This window comes from Rhinolophus sinicus, chromosome 14, assembly GCF_057876585.1.
Source record: "Rhinolophus sinicus isolate RSI-liver-muscle chromosome 14, RSI-T2T, whole genome shotgun sequence".
Taxonomy (NCBI): Eukaryota; Metazoa; Chordata; class Mammalia; order Chiroptera; family Rhinolophidae; genus Rhinolophus; species Rhinolophus sinicus.
The window spans coordinates 127,912,377-127,938,356 of record NC_142514.1 but is presented as its reverse complement, the minus strand read 5'-3'; the positions used below and the strand labels follow the sequence as shown (position 1 = coordinate 127,938,356).

The 25,980-nt window shown below is 36.0% G+C and overlaps 1 protein-coding gene across 6 annotated transcripts in view; it reads right to left on the bottom strand.

The window, feature by feature from the left end:
* The window catches only part of GRM5 (glutamate metabotropic receptor 5), a 457,668-nt gene that overhangs the window by 380,192 nt on the left and 51,496 nt on the right, over positions 1-25,980 (bottom strand). The window lies entirely within an intron of this gene.

Genomic DNA, 25,980 nt, shown 5'->3' with positions numbered 1-25,980 from the left:
TAGGTCCATTCATATTGTTGCAAATGGTAAGATTTCTTTCTTCTTTATGGCTGTGTAATACTCCACTGTATAAATGTACCACAGTTTCTTAATCCAGTCATCTACCGATGGGCATTTTGGCTGTTTCCATGTCTTGGCTGTTGTGTACAGTGCTGCAAAAAACATAGGGGTGCATAAATTTTTTTGAATTAGAGTTTTGGATTTCTCCGGATAGATACCTAGGAGTGGAAGTGCTAGGTCATAAGGTAGTTCCATTTTCAGATTTTTGAGATACCTCCACACTGTTTTCCATTGTGGCTGTATCAATCTGCAATCCTACCAACAGTGCACAAGGGTTCCCTTTTCTCCACATCCTCGCCAGCATTTGCTGTTTGTTGAATTATTGATGATAGCCATTTTGACCTCACCCAGTAATTCTTAATAGCATGTTGTTTAGTCTCCATGTATCTGTGTTTTTTCCCACTCTCTTTTCGCTGTTGTTTTCCAATTTAAAAGCCTGTGGTCAGAAAATATGCTTGCAATGATTTCAATCTTCTTAAATTTGCTGAGGCTAGTTTTGTGTCCCAACATATGGTTTATTCCTGAGGATGTTCACTGTGCACTATAAAAGAATATATAGTCTGGTGTTCTAGGATGAAAGACTCTGTAAATGTCAATTATATCCATTTGGTCTAATATCTCATTTAAGGCTGATATTCCCTTATTGATTTCCTGTTTGGATGATCTAGCCATAACTGTCAGTGGTGTATTTAGGTTCCCTACTATAATTGTGTTTGTCAGTTTCTCCCTTTAGTTCTGTTAGTAGTTGCTTTATATATTTTGGTGCTCCCTGATTGGGAGCATATATATTGATAAGTGTTATGTCTTCTTGTATCGTCCCTTTTATCATTATGAAATGTCCATCTTTGTCTCTTGTTACCTTTTTTACCCTGAAGTCTGTTTGGTCAGATATACATATTGTTGCACCCCCTTTTCTCTGGATGCCATTTGCTTATAGTATCATTTCCACCTTTTCACTTTGAGTCTATATTTGTCCTTGTAACTGAGATGTGTCTCTTGGAGGCAGCATATGGTTGGGTTTTATTTTTTGATCCAATCTACTACTCTATACCTTTTTATTGGTGAGTTCAGTCCATTTACATTTAGGGTGATTATTGATATGTGAGGATTTCCTATCATTCTGTCTCTGGTTTTCTGGTGGCTCGGTGTCTCCACTGTGTCTTTGCCTTTGTGTTCCTGTCTGTTATTGTAGTTTGGTGGTATTCTATAATTTTTTTCCCTCTGTTTCCTCTTTTTCATGTTATGTAATTCAGCAATTCTCTTTTTCTTTCCTTTTTTTTTTTTTGAGTGGTTACCATTAAGTTTATGTAAAACAAAGTTTCATATATACAGAAGCCCTTTTTCTTTAGCATTCATCTTATCTCCATTCCCCTCTGGAAATTCAGACCTTTATATCCTCCCCTTTTATATTTTTGTTGTCACAAATTATCTGTATTTATGCTTTGAGCTCATTTCTGCATTGAATAATTTCCTAAATGAATTTAGGTTGATTACAAATGAATTTAGAATTGGAGAAATTCATCCCAGATGGTTTCAATGTAACTACCTTTAAAATCTGATAATTATTGATAATTAAAGTTTTTTGTTTTGTTTTTTTCAAATGGCGTCAGTTTTTAATAAATTAAGTTTGACTCAGAATGCACAAGTTTAAATTTTAAGGGAATTATATACTTGCTATCAGATATGAACATGTGGAATATCTGAAGTGTTGTCATGTGCAAGAGCTTGAGACTTGTTTTGAGTAAATGACCCTAGTAAGTAAAAAGCACACTTTCTGGAGTTAAAACACTGTGTTACCTTCAGTGTTTAAGGAGTGGTCATTTGCTATGTAGGGAAATCTTGTACAGAAAGGCCAGATTCAATATACACGGAATTGCCTCGAAACTCTCAGGGCCTATATTGGCAATTGAGGGAGACTTATTTGACTTCAACATACCATGGTAGAGACAGGTAGAGAAAACAATTACTTTCTCTTGCACTCCAACATAGCTCCATTTCCAAGGCATTCAATCTCATAGGAATCTTGCACAGAATTTTGTATTTCCCCAGCCATTTATCATTTCTGTTTATAAATCCTTAGTCATATCATCTGCTTCATTTGACACTATATAGACAATTGTGTACATTTTCTTTTGTAGTAGTTAAGCTTTTCTTTCACTTGTAGTAAATCAATCTTCTTCACAATTAGCCTGCTCTAAAATGTTGATCTAAACAGGTGAGTCTACAGGAACTGAACAGGGCTACTGAGAACAGTACACTGTGGATATCACTTCTTCAGAGGGTCAACACGAGTCATAGACAAGTCAACAGTGTGAAACACACAGAAAGATGATGTTGGAGAAATGAAAGACAATAGCTAATGCTTGGAGCACCTCATATGTGACAGTTAGTATACAAGGAGCTCCATGTCTGTTATGTTGTATAATACTCACATTCTCTATTAGGTATATATGATATCCATTTTACTAATGAGGAAACTGAGGCTCGGAGAAGGTAAGCAACTTGTCAAAAGACACCAACCCACTGAATGAAGAGCTGAGATTCAATGTATGAATCCTAACTTCAGTTTATTAGGAATTGAAGTTAGATTGCAAAGTCTTTACTGTGTTAGAGAAAACATAACCACCATGGGGCGTAGTCAAGGTCCTTAACTTACCTTCCACATTCTCTAAAACATTCCCAGTTCTAAAAAAATCTATTTCACAAAGACCCAGAATTCATTTTCTTGTTCAGCAATGCAGATCATCCCTGATTAGATTTAGATTAAATAATCTAAACCTAATGAGTGGCGACTAGAGTCACAGGCAGGTCAAAGGATAATAAGGGCCCTGAAGGTCGGTGATGAATGCTTAGCTGACCCTGACAGCAACCAGTCTGTTAAAGCAACAGAAGCTTCTCAAGCAATGGAGGGTCAAACTAGTCTCACCATCATGCTTTCACAGTACTTGGAGGATTTATCTTTTGATTCCAAAAAGTAAACAAAATAATTTTTTGAGATTATGGAACCAACCATTTACTGAAATAGGGAGCTAAACATTTCTTCTCTTATAAATACATAAACCAAGTATAAATGTTCTGGGAGTCTGATATACATTTCCAAGTCATTCCTTTAATTATTTGGAAAAAAATAGCCGTTTCTAAGAGAATGTTTTTATTTGGGTCTCCACTCATTTTTATATATGTCCTATTATTGCTGGTCACCTTTGGGGGCCCCATGCTATTTGTATTGTCTCCAAGCCTTTCTATTTGCAGAAAAGCCTTTAGCTTGGCTCAGTTATCTTTTAGTCCATGTGCTTAATACTCTGGTTCTGCCTTTCTCTGTGTTCCGATCTGATGCTCCTGTGTATTCCAGTCGGTTGCTCTCCTGCACTGCAGTAGATAGAAGTATTTTAAACTCCTTTGTATGAGAGTATAAACTCCTTTTTATCAGTTCCTGAGGGGGGTTTGTGCTGAAATCAATGGGTAACTGAGCAGACACATGGAAGCCTGTAACAGACGTGAACATATTCTCTGCTGTGCTTCAGTCAGAGTCTTTGCTAATTATCAACCTCTTACCATGGAGCTCACATTGGCCTAAATATGGCAATAGCTCAGAAATCAAAGGTATCCTATCACATGGGTCATTTGGTCAAAAAGGACTGTGAAATTTTAAATGTTGGGTAAAGAGATTTGGGACATTCTGAAAATATGCTCAATATGAGATGAATAGAGAGACTCTTCACATGCAGAAGTTTGAATCCTGCACACCTATTATTCTAGCCACTGACTAAATCTTCCGTGCACATTTTGATAATTGCCTATTTTGAAAAAATAAAAACTGGAAACATCAATGAGACATATAATACCTCAATTACACTCTCTTAATTGAAATGGTTAAAAGTAAGGATTTACATTTAGTTAACTATGTTCTGATTAATTAACAAGATATAAATTATATTTAGCCAATTTTTAAATGTAATTAAGAGGATCCTTACTGGTTTGCTTTCTGAGTATTGAGCAGGCCAGTGAAGTCCCGACATACTCAACTTAAATGGATACCTGATGTTGGTGAAGAGTGAAGATCTAAGAAACACATCCCGAGAATTATGTTGATAACATAAAAGGCTTCTTGCCTTTCCTAGTAGTTCTTACATTATAAAAATAAAATGACTTGTCGTTTGTCAATAGTGTTATACCATGTTCTTTCATTATTTGTCAAATATGTTACTATTAGAGAAAACTGGGTGAAGGTTATATAGGAAGTGTATGTACTAGTTTTGCAACTTTTCTGCAAATGTAAAATTATTCCCAAATTAAAAAGTTATTAAAAAAAATCTATAAGTAGGAAGTATTTCCTACCCATATTTTTTACTCAAGGATTATGCTTTTTATCTACGCGTACAAGGTCTCTGTGATCTAGCTCCTGCCACTTCTTCAACCTTATCTCTTATCAGTGCTCCTTTGCCCTTGGCTCTAGGTATTTAGCCTGTCATTCACTTTGTTAACGTTCTATATTTGTCATCTCATTACAATTGTATACAAACCTTATTATTAGCTGCATTTTACATATGAGGATAATAAGACTCAGTGAAATTAGGTAACTTGTCCAATGTCTCATCCGTTCAATAAAGCATCAACATGTGCAAGTCTATGTGACTTCATATCTTAGACTCAAACCTTCCATACTGAAATAGTAATAAATAGTAATGAACCAGTATACCTTAAAGTTGAATTTTTTTCAATGGCCTGGATTTCAAATTAAAGGTTATTCTAGTTAATAGCATTTCTTTTTCTCTCTTTCTTTCTTTCTTTTCTTTTCTTTTTTTTTTACCATTTACAGACATAAGACTGGAATGAATTATCAAAGCATTGATATCCAAACTATGAATCAAGGAGAGACAATCATTTGTTCTGGATGATTTAGACATTTATTATTCTCAAATAGCATGCAGAACCAAATACTATACCAAACCACTGAACCACCATACACATATGTATAATATTCTTATTTTTAGATTATCAAATTGAAAGTGATGACCAACAACATGTTTAAATGCAAAGAGCACTGAACTTGTGTTCAAACCCAAGCTCTGCCCTTAATTTTGATAGGCAGTTACTTTCTCTAGGCCTCACTTCATCTTTAGAATTAAGATACATTTTTATATCACAGATAGATATGAAGGTTAGAACGAGATCAAGTAAGTGACGTATTTAGGGCAGACTGGCATTAAGGAGGACAAATTAAGTTTGAACCTGAGCTAGATCCCGATATTAATAAAAATGCTAGTTTTGTCCTTCCCCTTTGTATTCCTACAATGCAAGGTAAATAGCACTTTGTCCCTATATTTACCATGATGAATTGCTCCAAGGTGTCATTTCAAAATCTTGGCGGTGGTGTTGGGTAACCAATATTTTTGCAAGTCAAATGGATTATAATTTGTTGCTTTTTATCAAAATTGAAGGAGGATTTATCATGTGGTCAGCTGGCCATTAAAACTTTTTTTATGTTCACCATGTGATTTTTGACAAATAATCCAGAACTTCAAAGAATTTAGTGTCATTGGAATAACAGAACTTCTAGGCTAAATCTTTATTTATGTAAACAGTATTTCATAGCCTTTATATTTATAAAATTGAAAAACAGGGGAAAAGTGATATGTAAATATTTTGCTAATATAAGTTTCAATTCTAACATTAAGTAATATTCAGCCACGGGTTCATAAATAATAGGGTAAAAAGCTTTATCCATCTTATGAAAAGATGGCATTTCCAATACATTATTTTTATATGCATATTAATTATACTTGATAATTTATAATATTTGTGATGTTCTCATAAATTTGATATTAAAATATTTACAGGAATAACTCAATCCAGGATAATATTTTAATCACAGGAAAAAAAATACACACACAATTTATCTGCTTTTGTTTTATTTTGTTTTAGAGATATATGATAGATAAAAACAAATATATATTACATTAAGATGAAATTTTGTAAAGGAAGGAGAATGGAAATATAAATTTAGTAGAACTGAGAACAATGTTAATTGTATGGATATTAATAAAATTCATACTTGTATTTTTAAATGCTTCAATGCTGAGTATCAAATTACTACAGTTTTTAAATTTCACAGGTTACATTTAAATCATGATGTTATGATTTATTTTAAAATGTAAATACAATATAATAGAAGTTACATCATTTGTTAGTATTCAAACCTATAATCAAACATTTTAGATCACAACATAAAAATGTACAAAGGTGTGTGAGTGTGTGTGTGTGTGTGTGTGTGTGTGTGTGTGTGTTTGTAAAATTCTTTTAGGGTATATGTGTAAAAGAGTTGGAAAACAAATTAGATAGTGCTAGATTGGTGTAATATGTCAGTTTTAAATAGTCAAATAATTATGAGGCAATTTGGAAGAGCAAAGATTCATGAACCAATAGCATCAGGACCCTAGAGAATGAATCTACCTTATTTGTTGTTCTATCCCTTAAATAATGCCTAGCACATAGCAGGTACTTAATAAACATGTGTTGAATGAATGAATAATTTATAGTAGAGTTCATGTTAATCCACATTGTTTTAGCTTGAGTCAAAGGACATCATTCTCCTGTATTTTTCTCGCTGATTTTCTTCATTTAAAGAAGTTAAAATTTAGGCTAACCTTCACAATCATGATATAGCCTGCTTTTTCTATTTTTCTTTTGCAAGTCATTCACATTTACAAATTTTTAATTGTATGCTATAATACTCACAGGCAAGTATCTGTAACGTCATCATAACTTTTGGATTAATTCATTATAAACATTTCTTCCTCACAGCAACTCTCATGCTACTTTAAATTTACACACAAATAAAATCCTATTTCCCAACCTATCTTAATTAGCACCGAAAGCTTCCATGTGTCCACGGACATTCTTTGGAAAGTACTGAACTAAAGCATTATCTGTTGGTGTTCCTGCTGTGATTAGGATTTGAGTGGGATTAGGATTTGACTTGACTTCATGTCATAAGGCTTTGTTTATGAAAACAGTGTCCCATGTGTGCATTAGATTCCATGGGATCAAGCTCCAAGTACTGGAAAGGTGGGGTTCACCCAAGATCCACAAAGCTCCCTGATTGCAATGAGCTATGACTTATCTTAATTATCTTAGGAAATCATTCACCAATAAATTGCATCTTATTTTTATTATCCTCAGGACATTTACCTATACTTTCACTCATTTCCATAACCATTATTAAAATTAAAATTAAAAAGAAAAAAAAAAAAACATGAGGAGACTTGGGGATGAGAGGATAGGAGATCATTGACACCCACATGAGAAATGACATGAAACTGGAGAACTGCAAAATGGTGTGGCTAGAACAAAGGCTATGTATAAATATGTGACTTAAAATTAAGACCAGGGAGGTATATAATGCACGGTATGGAAGGGATGTATAGATTGCTTGTTATAAACGAAGTTTAATGAATTAATGTTGCAGGACAGTCTCAGGCAATGACAATTGGGGATCCTCAGAACTGGCTTGGTTCAAAACTATGATTGCTGAGCTGCTGAGATTCAGGGAGGGGTGGGGAGGGGCAGGCAAACCTTATGGCATTTTCTAAATACCAGTTCTCAGTGTATAACAATATAATTGAAAAAGTGTATGTAGATTGTATCGAATAGAGGGAGGGCACCCAGCAAGCCCCACATCTTGAGATTCCAAATGATAAAATATATACAAATGCATAAGGAATGATCATAAATTGGAGGGTTGGGCACAGAATAAGAAGGAAACACATGGCTGCTTTCTTCATCCAGAGACTTTTCAGGAATTGACAACTACCTTAGACATGGTCTTTAAAACCAAAGACAGAAAACAAAAACCCTCACAGAAGACAGGGACAATGGTACATAATTGTTAATCAAAGTAAATATACACCTTGTATGCAAGCTTATAGCCTCACACTTTTCAGGAAAATTTTATTTATTTATTTTTTTTTTGGAAAATTTTAATTATCACTGAATGTATTAGCTTCATGGTTCAACTCAGCAAAACAAGCAAACAAACAAACAAAACCTGTGGGAGAGTTTTACTGCAAAACGGCCTAGTTTTCTATGCACAAAATTTGGTTACAACTATGCCTCCGTCTATGAAGTTCATGAGAAATGCTATCTCTATCTGGAATAAAATTTTCCATCTTAAAAAACAAGAAGAAAACTACTGATGAACTTTCGAAGGACTTCTTTGAATACCGCTGAAGAGAAGAAATTGTGATATGTGATGCACTTGGGCTTCATAAACCACGCAAGATAATTCAGGCCGAAACAACACACATGTAACACGCACAAGCACACAGACACATATATATGAACATCATGCATAGCTGGAACTAATTACTTCACAAATGTGCGTGGTGATGGATTTCAAATGCCCCAAATAAGTGCTAAGTCTATTTCCCTTTGTTCTGAAGGACAAAAGTAATGACAGGAAACTTCCATGTGTTTTTTGTGTTGTTTTTGTATTTAAATCTGAATCCTCCCCCTTGTCTCTCCTCACTTGTTCTACCTTGTCCATGTGGGAGCGTCTGAGACATAACAAGACCTAAGAGGAGCTAGATCAGGACAGAGGCTATACTGAGATACGTGGAATGTCAAAAAGTAAGAGAGCTATCACAGGCCATACCAGAAAGTAATGATACTGAAGCAGAAAATGAGTCCACATGATATGAAACCAGAGTGCCAATCCCAAAAGGGTCACATAAAGTATGGTTCCATTTATGTAACTTTCTTGAAATGACAAAATTGTAGAAATGGAGAACAGATTAGTGGTTGCCAAGGGTCTGGGATGTGGAAGTAGGGAGGGAAGTGAGGCTGCTTTAGAAAGGAAACATGAGGGGTCCTTGTGCTGGAGAACTGCTGTGTACCTTGACTGCATTAATGCCACTCTCCCGGTTATGATATGTACTACAGTTTTGCAAAATTTCCACTGATAGAAACTAGGTAACAAATACCTGGGGTATCTTCGTATATTTCCCACAACTGCATGTGAGTCGGTAATGATCTCAAAATTAAAAGTTTGTTTTAAAAAGCCCCTAACGTCAGTTTCCTGCTTTATTAAAAATAAATCAAAGACTTTAAATAACATCACGTTAATCATAATAAAGTCAACAAAAACCATATATATTTTAGGTGGATTGTTATTATTGAAACAAAAATTTGAAATCTTACTTGTTCCTAATGCTCTCACTTCAGGGTGATTTTTACTGAAATAAAAACAAGAAACACCTATATATCTTTGAACTGTGAGCAATCTTCTCCCCCAAGGAAGTTCTACAAATATAGTGATAATAACATTTTAAAATAAAAGGCATATGGGCATAAGCACATCTTGTCTCCTAAACCTCTTGGCTTAAATACACTGGCTTCTATTTCTGATTTATCTATTTTGGGCTTGTTTTCCTAACTATATTTAGGTTAAGAAAAATATAAGGTGCCAAAGTTGGAGGACAATTAAGAATTCCAGAAGATCACAATTTAAATAAAATCAGAACCAGTAACTGGAGGATTTTGTTAAAATGTGTAAGTTATTTGCATCAGGGAAAGAGCTGGTGGATATATTTAGCAAACCAGACATGCATTAATCTTGTCATTCAAGAACATTAGATAAGTATGCAGAAAATCTGGTTTGGAGCCCTTACCTCCTAAAAAATACTCAAAAATGTTAAGCCATTAATGCTAAACACTGGATTTGCTAAAAAACTGGATTTGTTGCCTCTGGTTCCCACATAAAGACAGGCTTCTTTTGCAATGAATCCTGGTAGACCACCTCTTGGTAACCTCTCACTCAAGGTCATTAACTCCTTTACTCACCAAAGATATAATGAATGTATTTGCTGAATATAGTCACCAAATATAATTTTACGAGGGCAACCTTTGTTCTGCAAGTGCCCAGCTTCAATAAAATACATGGAACCAACAGAAATGAGTATCTAATAAAATCAACCATGTAGATTTTATAATCAATGTACTATCTTATGCTTTCATTTATCGATGTAGTTTAGCATAAATCAGATAATATCACTCTTCTGTTTAAAACTTTCCAGAATTTTCCTATCTCTGCCAAGCACTGTGCACTTCTTTCCCATCTCTCAGAACGTGCTCCCCCCACACAGCCACATATCTCACTCCCTCCCTTCCTTGAAATCATTACCCTAAGGTGCCCTCCCCAGTGAGGCTTGCCCTGGGAACCTTATCTAATATTTGATCGAGCTTATCCCATACTAACAAACATTAGGATTCATTTATTATTTTTATTATCCATCTTCACCACTAGAATATAAGCTCCAAAAAGCAGGACTATTTATCTGTTTTTGCTGACTGCTCTATCTTCAGAACTTTCCGCATGACGAGGCACAGATTATGTGCTCAACAAGATACGTTAAATAAATGGAACAATTTTGTTTTGCCTTACCATGTTTCCACAAACATTTGCTTAGTATTTATTAAATTTGTGGCATCACGCTGGCACTAGAAACAACTACATGCTAGACATAGCCTTTTTCTCCTGGGTCTCACTGTGGAGGGAAAGCCTAGAGTGGGGGTGAGGGAAGGATATTGAAAACAGATAACCAACCACACTACTTCAGTCCAATATGCACTATAGTACCAGACTTTCTTCTTGCTAAATCCTGGGATATAAAAACAAATAGAACACCACATAGCCCTTAAAATTCTTACCCTTAGGTATCTGTCTCATGAGGGGATGGTACAAAGAGAGGGAAAGAGTGTGGGAGGAAACAATAAACACAAGGAAAAAAGGAATAAATGTGCGTAGTAAGATAACTGCAAAATAAAAAATGATGATACTTGGAGCACGGGGGAAGGACTTTCTAGATAGCATGAGAGGCTCTAAGAGTAACACTTGAAGTAGGTCATAAGGATTAATGACAATTTTTAACAGTACTTTGCAAATTGTAAAGCTAGAATGAGCTGCAAAGAGAAGCAGCTGAGACACTCTCCTTGAGTATTTAAACAACTTGTTATTTGAATGTATCAGTCAGGGCGTCCAGGCAGCACAAGTCTAAGGGGTGCATTCACATCAAAATCTATGTGAAAGCCAGACAACAGTATGGTGGTTACCAGAGGGGAAGGGGGGAAGTAGACAAGGGAAAAGGGAGTCAAATATATGGTGAGGGAAGGAGATTTGGCTTTGGTTGGTAAACACACAGTGCAATATACAGATGAAGTATTACAAAATTGTACACTTGAAACCTATATAATTTTATTAACCAGTGTCACCCCAATGAATTTAATAATAATACAAAAAAAATCTATGTGAAATCTTCCCTCCCTACCCTCTAGTAGATTAATGCAATGCACAGCCTACGCAGCTGACCACGTAGCCCTAGTTCTGACAAAGTAATATTACTTCTTATGCTTAGATGATTTATAATTTACAAAACACATTCACATTTGTTATCTCATTAAAATCTTATAAAATGGGTAATAGATATTGCCGCCTCTTTTTTTTTTTTAAATCAAGTAACTGAGGTTTAAGAGATTAACTTTGACTCACTCCCAAAGTTATGTAGCTAAAGATAAATGGAGAACTTCAGCCCAACTTTTCTGATATCAAGTCACGCAGAGTCATATGTTTAATACCTACAACTGTCATTTGCTGGTACATTCCATAAGGAGAGGAGCCTTACCCCTAGGGCCATAATCCCTGGGATAGTATACCTGGTTCATCTATTATAACATAAAGGAAAGCAAAATGCATTGGTAGAATTTCAGGGACCTTGGTGGATCTGTTCAGGGTGAGAGAATTGAGATCTCTACTGTTTTTTCCTCCATTTTCTCAGTGAAATATGAAGGAAGCTTATTACTGAGTGAAAAAAAAATCAGAGCACTGCTATAGATTTCAGAAGAGAGGAGCAGGTGTGAAATAGTAATCTAGGACAGTGGAAGAGTGAATTGACCAACAAAATGTGGTTATAGCATTGACAGGCAGTAAATTGGGGCTGCATAACATTTATGATACTAAATTAAAGTGAAAACCAGTCAGTATCATTGTGTGTTTTCTCCAGTCTGTTCTGCAGCTCAGGTGAAGGTGTTAATAAGGAAAAGCGGGATTAGCCAAGGTTGGAATTGTGCCAGTGAAGTATGGTGGCAGCAATGATGTACAGGGGGAAATAAAGCTATTCCAATGAGCAATTATAAAGTTGAACTTGAAATGTAGGCTGAATAAGATGGTAATGAGGTCTTTAGAAGGATAATGGATATTAAAAGGTAAGTAAGGTCAATGAGTTTTGCTTTTCATGGAATCAAAGGATTATTGGAGTTGGGGGTAACAGAGGAATACAATTAGAAAGATAGAAGATAGCAGAAGTCCTGGCAAATTAACAGACAGTAAATGGTATTCCTTCTATGAACTAATATATACCACAGCGTTTTCTTAAATGCTGGAGGCTAGACCAAGTGATCTCTTATTACCCTCTATGCTAAATTCCAAGAGACATTTTTAAGGTAGATTTCTCATCTCACTCAGGAAGAAAATGTGGTCTGTAATATTTTGATATTTTATTAGAGGTAGATTTTAAATGCAAGAAGCCAACAAAAGCCTCTAATTTAACATTTACATTTTGCAATATAAATAAAATTGAATTTTTCAAATTATTTTACACTTTTATTGTCTCTGTTAAAGATCTTTTGCACTTAGGTTAGAGAGCTTTTCTTTTTTCCCCCTTAGTAACCACAATTGGGGATCGCTGGTGAGGACAGAATAAAGGCACATCATCTAAGGAAACCTTACAGCATTTAAAGATATTTAACCTGAAACCAAAATGAAAAATATAGCAGTTCTAAGATATAGGTTTTAATGTTTAAGAGCTTAGGCTCTGGGATAATTTAGACCTAGGGTTGAAATCCATCCTTGTGACTTGGAGGATTTACTTCTCTTTCTAAGAATAATTTTTCTCTTCTCTAGAGCCACAGACTGTTTGTAAGGTTGGTGAGAAAATGAGTTTGGTTTACATGAACTTTAAGATCCACACCAAATCTACAATTATTTGATCCCATATACAATTGAGTGAAATGTTCGTGTTTTTGAGACTAGAAGCCTATTCCTTTCTGTAGGAAGATGTCTTTCAACCAAAGCCCTGCTTGATTCCTCAGTCCAATCAAAGAGCTATGAAGCCCAGAGAGATAATGAATGGATTACATGCAATTGAGAATTCAACTATTCCCCCTCTGAAACTGGAAAACACTCTGGCAGACCAGACTGCTTCTGGGCTTAGGACACTACTGCCTTCTATGCCTGCAGGATTTCATGTGCTGGGAGCAGAGCCAATGTTTAACAAAACTCTTACACTGCTGAAATCTATCTTTAGATTTATGCTGACAAGTAAGAGTCCATAACTGCTTTTTAAAAAAATATTTTACTATGTCTTATATTTTTAAATGTATTTATAAAAGGAATAGATTTGAAACAGTTGTTGCCAGAGCTTGTTGAAAGATTCTTCATCATTTCACCAGAAGTTGAATGCATGTCAGTGTGTACTAAAAGCAGGTTATACATTCCAGAAGTGGAAGGAGTTGGAAACCCCAGAAATGAATGGGGTCAGAAAGAACCACCTAGTTCCATCAGGTGACTTAGAGAAGATATGTAATTTGTGAGGGTAGGTTAGAGGAAAGTCAGATGTTATTTCCCATCTCGTATGGGACAGGTGAAAAGGACTAAAGCAGTGTACTAGGGATGAGTGCATTGAAATCTAGGTTACAGATCTTTGAATTCAGAGTGATTTAAGCTTGAATTCTGGAGTTGCTGACCTTAGAGAACATTCTCAGTTTCCTCATCTGTAATATGCACATAATATTATCTATTTTAGACAGACTTTGTATAAAGTAAATCTGATAATAACATTGTAAGTGTTCAGTTTTGTGCCTGGCACTTAAATGGTGGTAAGTAATATATGACCAAGGGTAATGGCCGATGTGTTCAGTGACCACTTGCCAGGAATGCTGTACAGAGAATCCAAGTGGTGCTTAAGTGTTTGATATAGATAATTACCATGAGCTCCTTTAGTTTAAATTGTGTTGCTCACCTGCTTTACACTTGGCATTGTGCTAGGCGTCGAGACTATAAAAATAAAACCCTTACTCCCTGTGTTTAGAAACTTATAATCTAGTAGAGGAAGAAATAAGGAAATAGCAGAAAGCATAATGTGCTATGAAATCATGGAAGACTGATATTAATAGAGACTGGGAGCGTGAAGTGGTGGTGGTTGGAAAAAAATCCAGGGATTCACTACATGGAAGGGCACTGCAAGTTGAAAAAAACAGTAAATAAAAAGTTATAGCAATGTGAGAAGCACAGCATGCCAGAATATGAAAAAAAAAAAAAAAAAAGAGCGGCATAGTAGAAAGAGGATATGATTTTGAATTCACAGACCTGGTTTCTGTGGCCTGATTGTGCCCCATGTTTCTAAGGGACTAAGTGAATGTATATAACTCCTCTAAGCCTCAATTTATTGATGTGTGCAGTGGGCTTTATAAGGTTTAACTCATGCCATTGTTGTGAGGCTTAAATGAGATAATATATTGTATTTCAGAAATATATCTATTTCTTTTGACACCCACCATTTTCAAACTATTGTAAGTATAAGCTGACACCTCTCGCTTTAGGAATCTAGATACTATCTCTAACTCCCCCTTGCATTCAGTTGGACCCCTACTTCTAAACTGTGTTCCACCATGCAGACTGAGGGACATTTTCAAAATAAATATCAGATAGAGTCCACTTCCACTTAAACGTCACAAATGATTTCCCATGGCCCCCCCAAACCAAATTACTAACGGTGGGTTTAAACAGTCTTAGATGATTGTCCCTTGACTTTCTCACTGAAGTCACTTTCATGACTCACACCCCCCCCACCCCACCCCCGCCCTTGACAGTGCTCCAGCTACTCTGGCTTCCTTTCAGTTCACACATCTCCTCCACTTCTGAAACTGTTCTCTAAGGTCAGAAACTCCTTACAAATACTCTTTATATTCTGCATATTACCTTTACCTAGCACCCTTGTATCTTCAATATAATTTTGAGTCATTCTTCAACTCTAGGATTAAGTGTACCTTCCACATCCTTCCTGATTAGGGCACATGCCCCTATCATAGAATCTCCCAGGACTTGCCCCCTTTATTTTTCGGCACCCAACAACAAAAAAAGAAATCTTACATTTGCTTGGGTGATAACGTGCACACACCCTCCCCGTTCCACCCAGCACTAGAGAACTACTCCAGGAGGGCAGGGGATGTATAATATTTGTTGTTGCTTTACCTGTATAACTATTGTTCTTTGCTTGCCAATGAGTTTCTCCGGTAAATATCATACCAAGTATATGGTAGACAGTCAGGAAGTATTTTTTGAGTGGACAAATAAATGGAAACTCAAAATCAAGCGATTGGTCACACTGTTGCTAATCAATGAATGAGAGTGGGTTTTGTTACTGTTGTTGTCCTGCTGTTATTTCATGTTTAGGTTTTTTTAATAGAATTTTTAATTTTTATATAAACGTATTGAGGTGATATTGGTTAGTAAAATTAATAGGTTTCAGGTGTACAATTCTGTAATACATCATCTATATATTGCATTGTGTGTTCACCACCCAGAGACAGTTCTCCTTCCATCACCGTATATTTGACTCCATTTACCCTCCTCTACCACCCCCCAGCTGCCCTTACCCTCTGGTAACCACTAAACTGTTGTCTGTGTCTATGAGTTTTTGTTTTTATGTCTTGTTCATTTGTTGCTTTCAGTTTTATATCCCACGTATGAGTGAAATCATATGGTTCTCAACTTTTTCTCTCTGACTTATTTCACTTAGCATGATAATCTCAAGATCCACTCATGCTATTGCAATGACATGAAACTGGTACAGCTGCTATGGAAAACAATGTGGCGTTTCCTCAAAAAGTTAAGAATACAACTACCATATGATCCAACAATCCACTTTTGGGTATCTACCCACAAAAATCTGAAAACATTTATCCATAAAGATATAAGCATCCCTATATTTATTGACGCATTATTCACGGTGGCCAAGACATGGAAACAACCAAAGAGTCCTTCGATGGATGATTGAGTAAAGATGTGGTACATATATACAATGGAATATTACTCAGTCATAAGAAAAGATGTTTAGGACTTTTGTAACTAGAGACAGATTCAAGTCAATGAAGAAGAAAAGCTGATCCTTAGAGAAGTAGGAAGGGGATAGATAATGGAGAATCTTGCATGCCTTGCTAGGTAATATGGGTTTTGTCTAGGTACATAGGAGGAAGCAGTAAAGAGATAAACCAGAAAAGCATCATGAGCATATCAATGTTTAGGAACCTTCTGGTCTCAGAGTGCAAACCTGATGAGATAGACAAAGTGAAGGTAGGGAGGCCAGTTAGAAGACTCTTACGCAATCAAGGTGAGAAAAGATGGTGCTGAACTAGGGTGGTAAGTCCTGAGATTCTCTGATTCTATAATCTTCCCAAGTTCACTTTGTATCATTAATAACTGCAGTTGAATGGTTAAAGCATCTACAACTTCAAATAAAGAAAAGAAGTCCTGGGGACTGCTTAGAAAACAGAATTCCAAGCTTCAGTATGATTACTACATACTAAGAAAATATCTATCTTTAACTTTAAAGGAGAAATATGGAATAAAATTACATTTTTCTTTTTGTTAAGTCTTGATTAAAAAGGAATCTATAGAAAAATAGTATTGCATAGAGAAGAAACATTTTTGGACCAAAATTTTGCTTGAGACCCTACATTGCAACAGATCCTTGCTTATAAGTAAACCAATGAATACAGAATGTTTACTACTTAAACCATTGCCTTTACTAACTAAAATAGGAGTTATGGTTAGCTAGGTAATTAAACAAATTTTCTAAGTAGAATTAAATTTGACTCTGCTCAGATCTCTATCATAAGTAAAACATTTTTTTCTTGTTACTAAACTCCATTATTTATAAATAAACAAGGACTAGTTTCCTGTAAAATTATTTTACTACACAGTCTGTATTTACCCATCTAAATATTATTCTTCCTGGCTGTTTGTACAGACATCAGGATTGTAAAAGATTCTATTTGATAGTAGCATATACTCAGAATTATGGCTAGAATAGATGATAATTGATAATTCATTAATTGCTAGTTTTTTCTGTTGTAATTGAACTCAAGGGACACAATAGTTTTGTTATTGTTGTTGTCTTTATCCTAAACTTAAGTTCTCTAGCTTCACATACTTTAAAATGCCATTGTGACATCTGATGTTGGAGAAAATAGTTTGGTCTACTCTACTCTCTTGCATTTCCTGGTTTAAGTTAAAAGCTATCTCTTATTATTTCTGATTCAAACTCAAGAAAAAAAATTGTTTCTTCACATTGTACAATAAGTTTTGATTTCCAGCTGGCTATACATAAGTAATGATTTCAGAAAAAGTGATCAAAATAAAGCATATTTCGAGTATAGAGGGACAATAAATATGCACAGTTTCTTTTAAAATTCCTGCACTTTCATTTGCCTGTTAGTTCTTCAGAGTTTGTTTTCTAATTAAGGGCATTTGGCATAATTATTTAAAGTAACAGACAAAGGATACTTGTGTACTCTGCCATTAGTCCTATCACTTTTGTTTTTTATTTTATTTAGTAGATTTTAAATGATTTATTTTTTTTCTAATATAGTTGACATTTAATATTATTTTATATTAGTTTCAGGTGTACAGCATAGTGGTAATACATTTATATTGTAAATAGTGCTTCAGTGAACATAGGGGTGCATAAATCTTTACAAATTAATGTTTGCATGTCATCAGATAAATACTCAGAATTGGAATTGCTGGGTCATAAGGTAGTTCTATTGCTAATTTTTTGAGGAACTTCCAAAGTGTTTTCCAGAGTGGCTGCAACAATTTGCAATCCCTCCTCAACAGTGCTTAAGGGTTCAATTTTCTCTGCATCCTCACTAATACTCATTGATTTAATGATGACTGCTATTCCGACAGGTGTGAGGTAATATCTCCTTGTGGTTTTAATTTGCATTTCTCTGATGATTAGTGATGTTGAGGATCTTTTCATATGCGTATTGGCCATCTGTATGTCCTCTTTGATTAAATATCTATTCAGGTCCTTTGCCCATTTTTTAATTGGATTGTTAGTTGTTAGTTGTTTTTTTTTTACGTTAAGTTGCATGAGTACTCAATAAATTTTCGATATTAACCCCTTATAGGATGTATCATTGGAAAATATCTTCTCACATTCAGTAGGTTATCTTTTCATTTTGATGGCTTCCTTTGCTATGCGAAACCTTTTTAGTTTGATGTATTCCAATTTGTTTATTTTTTATTGTTTCCCTCACTGCGGTGATATATCACACACACAAAAATATTACTAACGGCAATGGCTGAGAGTATATTGCCTATCTTTTCTTCTAGGGGTTTTATAGTTTTAGGTCTTACATTTAAGTCTTTAATCCATTTTGAGTCTATTCTTGTATACACGTATGTAAGAACATTATCCAGTTTCTTTCTTTCTTTTTTTTTGCACGTCTCTGTCCAGTTTTTCTGACACCATTTATTGAATAGACTGTCTTTATCCCACTGTATATTCTTGCCTCCTTTGTCACAGATTAAATGACCATATAGTCATGGGTTTATTTCTGGGCTTTGTATTCTGTTCCATTGATTCTGGCATAAAAACAGACATGTGGGAACAGACACAAAGCAATCCATGGTGGGTTGCTTCATGTGCTGGACGTTGAAGGCATGTGGGAGAGGCTACAGAGCGAACTGAGGATGGCTGCCACCAGTACTAGTCCTGGCGTAGCTCCACACAAAGCCCAGAGCACCTGAAGGACAGCTGATGCCTGCCTGTAAGGCTCAGCTGCTGAAATAGCCTCAGGTGGCACGTTAGTTGGGTGACACAGGGTCTCAGGGATTCACCAGGGTGGGGCCAGTGGTGTTCACCAAGTTAATGTAGATTTTGGTTTGGCACCAGTGCTGAGTCTAGAGCTAGTCAGCAAAAGGCTCAGAGTACAGTTCGGCTGGATACCCCCTCCCTGGGGCCCGCCAACCCCAAAGAGTTGTCCACAAAGACTGTAGCATGTACTGGGGGTGGCTGCTGAGTGTGAAAATGCCTCTTGCTTTGGGTGAGTTGAGGCCAGCTATTTGCTGCTGTAAGAGCCTCCTGGGTGTCCAGGGCAGAGCTGGCTGCTGGTTGAGGAAAGTGCCTTCAGCCTTGGGTAAGTTGGGTGGGGTAGGGTTCCAGGGAGTCAGCAGGGTGGAGCAAATGGAGCTCACCAGACCAACGTAGATTCAGATTTGGCCATTGGCATGTGGCGAGGGACCAACACAGGAAAGGGCTCAATACAGCCTGCCTGCCAGCTGATCAGGAGAAGGACCCCACATAGGGAAAATGGCCACTGTACCTCCAGTCCTTACTCTGAAGCCATACAATTGTCTCTCCACATATGTCTTTGACATCCCCTGAGTCACCATCCCTCTACCAGAGCCCAGGGTGAATGCCTGTGAGAGAGTGAGTCTGTGGGTGGGTCATTTACAAGTACATCTATGTTTCCTACAGCTTTCTGTCCCATCAGAATGGTGGGAATCCCCACTGTTTTTCATAGTCAAATGTTGTGGGGACTCCTCTTCCTGGCACTGGTACTCGGGATTAGGGAGCCCAATTTGTGGCTGGGTTCTCTCACTTCTCCATGGGGGATTTCTACAGCCAAGATATTCCTCCTGATTTTCATTGGCCACATCCAGGTATGGGACCAGTGTGTTTCACATCTTCATCCCTCATACCAGTCTCAATACGACTTCTTCTTTATATCTTTAGTTATAGGACTTCTTTCAGCTATTGTTCTATAATTTAGTTGCAATTTTAATGTGGTCATGGGAGGGGGCAACAACAGTATTTATCTATACCATCTATACCGTCTTGCCCCAAAGGTCAGCCTTATCATTTTAACACCATATAAAAGACACTGTCAATATCTAATCTGCCTATGCATTTCTTCCTCCTTTGCTCAGCCCCCCAAAAAAATCAAAATAAAAATTTAAAGGATAATACTAGTGTTTCTAAGTTAATTTCAAGTGCATAAAATGAATTAATTTGTTAAAACAAATTGTTAAATTGACTTATTAGCATACACATATGGAATGACACTAAATAATAAATCAAATAATCACAGGCTTTATTCTTTATTCTTCTCCTTTTTCAGCATTCGTTCGACTTTTCAAGTTGAATGCACTAATTTTAATTTCAAAAAAAGTTAGTAGAGTAAATAATTAGATTACATTCAGCTTCATTTTAATCGCTAATTAACCTAAGTTCTCTCGAATGACAAACAGCAGTCCATTGAGAAAATTAAAGCTCAGAGAAATGGAGCAATTTACTCAAGATCATCTAACTAATAAATGATGAAAATAGGACTGAAGCCATAGCCATTGTATGTGAGGTGATGGATGTGTAAATTAACTAGATGGGAAGAATCCTTTCACAATGCAAACTATATCAAATAATCAGGATGTGCACTTTAAATCTCTTATAATTTTAACTGTCAGTTATACCTCAGTATAGCTGGGGAAAAAACATAGTCATTCTATCCATTAGGTCAAACAAAAAAGTATGTATAAAATTATAGAGATTACCAAAAATGGTTAAGACCCAAACAAAACAATTACTGCCTTTAAACATAAAATAAAAATGTGAAACCAAAATTTTACAATTTTAATATCTGTAAATTGAAACATACATCAAGTAATTAGCTACAAACCTCTCTCTCTCCACACATACGCATAATATGTATATACACATATACATAATATATACATATACATATATTATATGTCTCTATATACGTATATGCACACACATATTAAAACAACAGAAAAAAATGAATTTTAAAACTCAAAGCTCAAACTTATAAAACATAAAAATGTATTCACCTTTTTAGCACCAGAGAACTTTTTTTTTTTTAATTAGGAATGCAAATGTATTTTAATATGAATGTTATTTGGGGAACAGAAGTTCTACATGTAAGGATGTCTAAGACTTACAAATATCTTCAAATGACTTTGACATGTATTATTACTCCTGTCTAAAAATTCAGAGCTGCTGCAAAAATACCACATCTCTGTCTACACTTTGATTCAAAATAGAAAGTGATGATTTGAAGATGAGTTGGAATGAAATGAGAGAGACTGGGAGGAAATATGCGAAGGGAGAGGAGGAAGAGTGGACACAGTGGTAACCATTGTAAGCACCTTCTTAGACTTGAGAGGGGATCAGTTGCAAGGATTGAGACAAATACTGGGTAGATTTTAAATGTGATTTTTTTTAAGCCTCACGACCCCAGGCTATTAGATAGATTTATATACAATGAAATCACTCCCACAGAGTATTTTCCCTTAAGGTTCCAGACTGAAAATATAAAGAAGGCAGAATTCTGAATGAGATCTGTCTGAGTCTGAAGTCAAAAACTTTTCCCACTATATTACACTATAAAGATCACCCAGAGAAATTGTGTAACTTGCCAAAATCTCATAGTAAATCCAAAGCTAGAGGAAGTACAAAATGGATACACCCAAGTCTCAGAATTCGTCTCTAGGGCCTCTTCACATACATTTTCCCAATAGATCCTAAAATGTTAAGCTCTTTGAGGGGAGAAAAAATTAAATGCCTAAGAATCACCAAATTCTGGACTTATGATAGACAACAGCAATCACCTAGAGAAGGGGTTCTAGCCCTAAGGTCTATGGAGTTGCAAGAGCTTTAGAGTGTAAGAGCAGTTGTAAGAGCTTTACTGAAACTCTACATAGATTTATTTTATAAAATTTCCATATTTCTGACAAGAAAATTCATAGATTTCATGGTATCCTCAGGGGGGATTATGATTGAAAATGTTTGAGAACTAGCAATACAAAACAACTTTTTTTTTTTTATAGAGGAAACATCAGAAGCACATCAGACAGTTAAAATGGCTATGGGGGAACACACAGTTGGATAGTGGAAGAAAAGCTACTAAAACAAGGTCTTTAACTTATTTCAATATCCTTTCTCATATTATAATGCCACATGTAATACCCCACACCATGAGATTGCAAAAGTAAAGCTGGTATCTGCAGCGGATGGCACATAGATATGAGAAAGTGAGAAACCTTAGTGGTGTCTAGCATCCTGCTGGACTCCAGGTCCCTCCCTCCTTAGCTTCTCAGGAGATTAATAAGAAAATCTGTGTGTTATTTTATATGGATTGCTTTGTAGAAAGAAACAATATCTTCTGCTTTATAAATTATGGTGCAGGGCTAATTGTGGCCATTTTCTAAGAAAACTCAATGACTCAGAACCTGCTAACCTCAGTAAAGAAAACCTCAGTGAGCTATAATTAATGTTCATAGTACATCTGCTTAATTTTCCTAATGCATTAGTCTTGTTTTTTTTTCTTTTACCTCCTATAATCCTTCACTAGCTTCATTAGCTTTACTTACAGTAATTTACAGTAAAGTTTCTTATCTTATTTTAACATTATAGTGTAGTGTTAATTGATACTGTTTTTTGAGAGTGGAGGGAGGAAAGCACAATTAAAAATAGATAAATTTATCAAGGTTTTCAGGCTAACACAGTATAGACATAACTAACAAGAGAGATGACATTTATCATTATCGGTTCAGTGGTGTCTAGTTGAGTATTTCTGTATTGCAGAGAAACTGGCAGTAAGCATTAATGCTTCATCTTGCCTACAGTAAGAAATTAACCTTAACTGATTTTGAAAACCAGAACTTTACAAGAAATTGTCCTTTCCATCATGGTGACATCCCAATGCTGATGACGTGAACTTTGCAACGTACTTGCAAAGGGAACTGGCGATGATACACTTGAAAAAGCCCAATGATCCACCTTTGCCGCTACCACCACCACCATCAACATTATTACCAAAACAACAGCATAAGTCATAGCATCTTGACAGTTAATTGAGTTTTTGCTAGTATGAGCAAGTCTGCTAAATGTATTGAGTACATTATTCTACATAATGTTTATGACATTGCTGCTATGTAGAAGCTATCACTCCTATTAATATCTACATAATATCAATATATTTTCATGGATGTTTTCATAGATGAGGAAACTTACATTGAAGGAACTTACATTTACCCCTTTTCTCTTAACTAGTAAGGAACCAAGTCTGTATTAGACCCCAAATTACTTTTATTCCAAAGTAGTTCTATTAACTGCCAAGTTATTTTGTCTCCCACGTCACTTATCTGATAGCAATAATGCAAAGGTTAATGAATGTATTTTCCACACTGTTTCCAAAAGATAAAAAGGGAGGAAGGAAAGAAAGAAGAATGGAAGGAAAGAAGGAAGGGAGGGAAGGAAGGAGGGAGGGAGGGAGGGTGAGAGGGAAGGAGGGAGGAAGGAAGGAAGGATGGATGGAAGGAAGGAAGGGAAGGAGGGAAGGAAGGAAGGGAGATTGCTATCATTAATGTAAAAACAAAAAAGCAAGTGGGAAATCTATGGTCAAAGGAGAAGAAACTGAAGATAAAGGTAACAGCACAATAAGAGTAGACTTTGTTGCAATAGCACTTTGGGTAAAAGAAGGCACAATACACCTGCCAATGATACTAGCAAGTGAGTATCTGTAGGAGAAGTAGAAATTTAACATGTTAGTTCATTTTTACTTAGGTGAGAGCATTCAGATCCAATCTCGTGAGCTCCGGCATCAAGTTACCATGAACAGTCTGGACCATTTAACCTAACATGCTGAGAGAGTTAATTTGGTTATCTCGCTTGTTGCAAATGGGGCCTTTTTGGTACAATCCATAGTAAGTAGAAAAATATAATTACATTATAATTCTACCTTGAGTGCATACATAAATTTGTCTCTAGGACCAAATTGAAAAAAAAAAAAGAAGCAAAAGCTACGGCTGCACAGAGGCTTTTGACAACCCATACCCTGTAATGAAAAAGGAGGCAATACATAGGAGACATGCATTCAAAGCATGCACAAAATTGAAGTTTGTAGACCCTACAGAGACTAAACATTACAAAATTTAAAAGCCTCAGCACATGAGCATTGCAGCTAGCCCAAATGGTCAAAGAAGTAAGTGAAGCTCAAGAACAACATTAAGTAATCATTCCACACTGTTTCAATAATTTCATAAATTCACTGGGTGCTCTATTATTAGCCAAAGCACTGAGAATTTGTTTGCCATTATAGATGGTAGAGGACTTCTAGTTTGCATAAATCAATAACCCATGACGTCCTGAGAAAAATATATGTTTGCAGATAATTACCCAAAGATAGGACTAGAACATTCATTATTCATTAGCTGCATCATTACAAATTTAATACGATCTATTCTCCATATTTCATTGAATCTAAGTCCCTGTGGATCAAGTCAATACATGGAATTTTATTTGCCTTTTCAGTTCAGATTAGATCAGTCTTTGGGATGGCATCTTAGCTCACCTCATGTGAGAGTACTGTAAATGTGATAAATGACAAATGGTGGAAGTAAAACAGACATGTCTTATTTTTCTATATTTGCCAATAGCTATTATAGCAGAAAATATTTAGGCTCTCCTCATCCATGGTCCTCCCTTGGCCCACAGAGAACAAATGTCCATGAATACGTCTCTCTTATGGGGATTATTAGAAGGAAACTTCTGTATCTGTCTCTAACTCCTCTTTTATTTTTAAACATAACACCAGAGGAAGGAGGGTAGAACCTGCCATGTGACAATTGAATAAAATTGATTTATAGATGTCTACATGTACTTTATGGCCATCATATGTTGATCAGGATACTGGTGGAGAAGAGAGTGAATAATAAAAAATCAGGCACCAAAACCCCACTAACGGACAAGTCAATATATTCGGAAATGTTTTCAAATTTTTTCTCTTATGGCAGAATTACCCCAAACCACTTCAAGGCAAGAATCGTATTGCTTCTGTTTGTAACAATAGCTGTAAACAGTGAAAGCTGCTCATCATCCCATGTCAACATTTTCATAACTAAGAGTTTAGCCAAAAATCATTCCTGCTGAGAAATGGTTTTTACACCCCAAGTCTAAATCTAATGTCCCCTCTTCTGTGATACTGTAACAATTTTAACCCTTTCCTAGCACTTATCAGAGCCTGCCAGACGATTATTGATACTATTTGAGTATGTGCCTTGCTCAATGACTAGAGTGTAAATGTCTAGTGAGTAGAGGTTGATATTGATTTGTGTGATCTCTCAGTCCTTACAGATCACACTCTATGTGAAGGTAGGGACAAATGTAAATCTGTAAGACTATATATTTTAGGACAGTGGCCAACATCAGTAAGTCTTCTACTGAAGAGATTTCCTAGCATAGCCACATACGACATCCCTGACAACATGCATACACGTGCATATGTGTGCCTGCATCACACACACACACACACACACACACACACACACACACACACACCATTCCAGGCATCTTCCTTTCCCTTATCTTTTCACAATTGTTGCTAGTAACTCAACCTCTATTTCTTAATTAAAAGTTTAGCCTGCTTAAGGAAAGAAAATTGCAAAGGACATAGACCATTTTTGTAATATATAGTATCAACAACATATGATACAGAAAACAAGTTGTGTTACTGGTCAAGCGTGCTGGCACATCATAAAAGCATGAAGAAAGTTTGCTGAGCTGATCTGAACTTAGCTTAGAAGTTGTTGCCTAAATTCATTTTTCTTGCAGACAGGGCTGCTTCTCTCTTTGCTTCAATAACTCTTGAATGCCTGGTTCTGGCCCTGCCTGTTTCTTGTGACCAGTGTGCTCACTGAAGATGCTCAGGTGACCTTCATCCATTCATCCTTCACCAAGGCTGGCCAGTACCATAGGGTGGTCGGTATCCTGTGAAGGACCA